The sequence below is a fragment of the Antennarius striatus genome, chromosome 5 (assembly GCF_040054535.1).
Source record: "Antennarius striatus isolate MH-2024 chromosome 5, ASM4005453v1, whole genome shotgun sequence".
In the NCBI taxonomy this organism is placed as follows: Eukaryota; Metazoa; Chordata; class Actinopteri; order Lophiiformes; family Antennariidae; genus Antennarius; species Antennarius striatus.
This window is the reverse complement of record NC_090780.1, coordinates 8,861,189-8,866,365: the sequence shown is the minus strand read 5'-3', so window position 1 is coordinate 8,866,365 and position 5,177 is coordinate 8,861,189.

Here is a 5,177-nt window from a genome sequence, read left to right as displayed (position 1 = left end):
TGCGTAAAAGAAGATCCCAGACTGTACAGTGACGGTGGCTGTTTCACCAGGCGATGGAAAACCTGCGACTGCGCTGCTTCCCTCCAAGCGGTCTACTCTCAAGTGCCTCTTCTTGGATAACAGCCATGTGGTAACCAATCTGGCTCTCCCATCGGCGTTGGTCCGGCGCACAGAGAGCCGGGTGTCACGGGGAGACGGGCAGAACACGAGGAAAAACTTCTGATGCAATTTAGGTGTTAGTTTAAGATCCTTTTCCAAATAACGATCATTTATAACATGGAAATAAATCCTGAATAAAGCCTTTTTGGGCATTCTGCAGAATTTTGTTTTCAAAACCGTTTTGACACACACACACACACACACACACACACACACACACGCACACACACACTAGCTTGTGTGGAAATTCAAGGATAAAACAATAATATCTGACTTTATACCAAACATCCATCAATCCATTTTCTTCCACTTTATACGCCGCAGCGGGTCACGGGGAGCTGGAGCCAATCCCAGTTGTCATAGGGCGTGAGGCTGGGGACACTCTGGGCACGACGCCAGTGTGCCGTGAAGCCACACACAAAGACAGACAAACACACACACACACAATTGACCTGAAGAGCATGCTTGTGTATTGGCATTATAAGCCAAGCGCACCCAACATAGTCCAAAATCAACGTGGTGACGTAACGACTTTGTGTTGGCAAATCACAGATTGCACTGAGCGGGCCGTAGATGAATGTCAGCAGGTTAACTGGAGAAAGAAATCTAACTAATCATGAGATTGGGAAAGGAGCTAACGTTAAAGGAAAAGTCACCTGTCAAAAGAGCAAGTGGATAAGAAATTTTGAAGAAGTGATAGTTCTGTTAGCTGACTACATGAGCAGAACTCTATGTAGTTACTTAAAGACCATTTTTGTCAGATGCCCGAGGAACGTTTTGGATACTAATACTAACGGAAACCATAGTTGACAGACTGTTGGTTGCCAGCTAGCCACTCAGAATTTGTTGCCATTTTCTGTGTCGTTCCTGCTGTTTGGACTTTCTGCTCAAAAACATGAAACTTGTTGGAACAGTTCTGACACTCTAAAATTATGGTAACTGGGAAGTCCATGTATAGTTAGCGATGGGCAGATGAAGCCCCATGAAGCATTGAAGCTTTTCATCCCAATTGGTTCTCTGCGGTTCGAAGCTTCATGAGGCTTCATTTGCTCTAGTATGACATCTACTGGAATTCTAAAATATCTGTCAGCACGAGTTTGAAGTGTGTGGTATTTTGGAGAAAGCCTGTGAATAAAACTGTCAGCAAAATAAGGAAGTATGCAAAACGTGTTTTAGTGATGGCAGTACACTGTGTGTTTGTGTGTGTGTGTGTGTGTGTGTGTGTGTGTGTGTGTGTGTGTGTGTGTGTGTGTGTGTTTGTGTTTGTTTGTGTGTGCATGTGTGCATGCGTACATGCGTGCGTGCATGTGTGTGTGTGTAAAAAATAAAATATACTAAAATCGAATAAATCTATTAATAATTCCCATAGGGAAATTACTTTTGTTTAACCCCAAATGCTTACACACCTATACAGTACACAAACACACACACACACACACACACACACACACACACACACACACACACACACACACACACACACACACACACACACACACACACACACACACAGGCAGTATGGAAAATGATCATTTGGACATGCCAAAAAAGAAAATACAGTAAACATGTACATTGAGGGGAGGGTGGTTGGGGTTGAGGTATAGCCAGTGACTAAATTTGATGAAAATTTGGTTCCTTAACCAATGCGGGTTCATTAAACTTTGAGGTGGATGTAAATAAATTCTGGATCACCTTTTTTCACTTTCTTCTACACAAGAAAATGCCCATAGTGTTGAATTGTGCCCTGCAGTAGTTGTCATATATAGAACAATGTAAAATAAGATTTAATATTTTATGTCCAGGGATGTATGACATAACATTGCAAATAAGCTAGACTTAGAAGGACTAATACACAGTGCGCCCTCGCATGATTGTGCATCAACAATTGCAACTCCACCTCATTACAGATTTTTGGTCGGCAGTCACATGATACTGTACGCGCAATCTCTTGCCTGACGGCATGCGGAAGTGCGCTTGTTCCATCAGTCTCGGACTTTCGTGAGACACAAAAGTGCTTTAAACAGTAGATAAGAGTTTGGGAAAATGTAATACAGACAGAAAGTGGTATAAAATCATTATGGGGAGGGTTCATAAATGTTTAAATTACTTAACATTTTTTCCCCATTCTGTTACCCTCCCATGTTATCGGCTAGCTGATAACAAGAAAATTCCTCTGGTGGTGACAAGACTAAGACTAGTTTTCTCCCTTTCCTGGACACAGTGACCTGTGGTAATGTTCGTGGCTGGTGAGGCACTGATTTCATAATCAGGTGATGTTTACAAAAATATGAACCTACAGTGTAGCTTATTCATCATTTAATAAGCAACAATGAGTGGGTTATTTTTAAGTCTCAAGCAGAATTATTCACACATACAAACTGTAACACAAAAATAAGCACATTTGAATAAAAACCTTATGTTGTTGCCTACATGTTTTTTTATATGTTATGTTTACTTATTAAGTCCATGCGCAGCTCCTTCTGAACAGCAGCATTGGAAACATTTTGAGTTGAGATGTGTTTTCTTTTCTTTTTGGCTTTTCCCTTCAGGGGTCGCCACAGCAAATCAGTTGCTTCCATCTAACCCTGTCTTCTGCATCCTCTTCTCTCACACCAACTACTTTCATGTCCTCTTTCACTACATCCATAAACCTCCTCTTTGGTCTTCCTCTAGGCCTCCTGCCTGGCAGTTCAAAACTCAGCATCCTTCTACCAATATATTCACTATCTCTCCTCTGGACATGTCCATACTATCTCAGTCTGGCCTCTCTGACTTTATCTTCAAAACCTCTAACATGTGCTGTCCCTCTGTTGTACTCATTCCTGATCCTATCCTTCCTGGCCACTCCCAAAGTGAACCTCGACATCTTCATCTCTGCTACCTCCAGCTCTGTCTCCTGTCTTTTCCTCATTGACACTTTCTCTAGACCAAACTACATTGCTGGTCTCACCCCAGTTTTGTACACCTTTCCTTTCATTTTAGCTTAAACTCTTCTATCACACATCACACCTGACACTTTTCTCCACCCGTTCCATCCTGCCTGTACGTGCTTCTTCACCTGTTTTCCACACTCTCCATTGCTCTGGACTGTTGAGCCTAAGTACTTAAAATCTTCCACTTTCTTGATCTCTTCTCCTTGTAATCTCACTCTTCCACCTGGGTCCCTCTCATTCACATACATGTACTCTGTCTTACTGCGGCCAACCTTCATTCCTCTCCTTTCCAGGACAAACCTCCACCTCTCTAGCTTCTCCTCCGCCTGTTCCCTGCTCTCACTACAGATCACAATGTCATCTGCAAACGTCATAGTCCATGGAGATTCCCGTCTAACCTCGTCTGTCAGCCTGTCCTTCACCATAGCGAACAAGAAGGGGCTCAGAGCTGATCCCTGATGCAGTTCCATTTCCACCTTGAACTCCTAGTCACACCTACAGCACACCTCATCACTGTCTTAATGTCCTCATGCATGTCCTGCATCGCTCTAACATACTTCTCTGCCACTCCAGACTTCCTCATACAATACCACAGTTCCCCTCTGGGCACCCTGTAATAAGCTTTCTCCAGATCAACAAAAAACACAATGCAGCTCTATCTGGCCTTCTCTCTACTTCTCTGTCAACATCCTCAAAGCAAATACTACGTCGGCAGTACTCTTTAGTGGCATGAAACCATACTGCTGCTCACAAATGCTCACTTCTGCCCTAAGTCTAGCTTACACTACTCTTTCCCAAAACTTTATTGTATGGCTCATCAGCTTTATTCCTTTGTAGTTGCCACAACTCTGCACATCTCCCTTGTTCTTAAAAATGGGCACCAGCACACTTCTACTCCATTCCTCAGGCATCTTCTCACTATCTAAGATCCTGTTGAACAACCCAGTCAGAAACTCTACTCCCACCTCTCCTAGACACTTCCATACCTCTACAGGTATATCATCAGGACTGACAGCCTTTCCACACTTCATTCTCTTCATTGCCCTCCTCACTTCATCCTGACTAATCTTTGCTACTTCCTAGTCCACAACAGTCACCTTTCTAGCTTTTGTTCTCTATCATTTTCTACGTTCATCAACTCTTCAAAATACTCTTCCCATCTTCCTATCACACTACCGGCACCTGTCAATTCACTTCCATCCCTATCCTTAATCACCCTAACCTGCTGCACATCCTTCCCATCTTTGTCTCTCTGTCTTGCCAGCCTGTACAGATCAGTCTGTCCCTCCTTACAGTCCAGCTTAGCATACAAGTCATCATAAGCCTCTTGTTTGGCCTTCGCTACCTCTACCTTCACCTAACGCTGCATCTCCCTGTACTCCTGTCTACTCTCCTCAGACTTCTCAGTGTCTCACTTCTTCTTAGCTAACCTCTTTCTCTGTATACACTCCTGTACTTTCCTACCTGTCTCCTGGTTACCAAACCTGCCCATCACCTCCTCATCACCTGTTTCCTGCACCAACATGTCCATTGAAGTCTGCACCAATGACAACTCTCTCACTTCTCGGTATGCTCTGCATCACTTCATCAAAATCCAACCAGAATTTCTCCTTCTCTTCCAGCTCACATCCTACCCGTGGAGCATACCCGCTAACAACATTGAACATCACACCTTCGATTATAGCTTCAGACTCATCACTCTATCTGACACTCTTTTTACCTCAAGGACATTCCTAATAAACTCCTCATTCAAGATAACTCCTACTCCATTTCTTTTCCTATCTACACCATGATAGAACAATTTTAACCGTGCTCCTAAACTTTTAGCCTTGTTACCTTTCTACCTGGTCTCCTGGACACACAGTATGTCTACCTTCCTCCTCTGCATCACGTCAACCAACTCTGTACCTTTTCCTGTCATAGTCCCAACATTCAACGTCCCTACTCTCAGTCCTATACTCTCGGCGTTCCTCTTCTCTCTCTCCCTACGAACACACTTTCCTCCTCTCCGTCTTCGACTAACAGTAGTCCAATTTCCACCTGCACCCTGTAGGTCAACAGCACCGATGGCCGTCGTTGTTAACC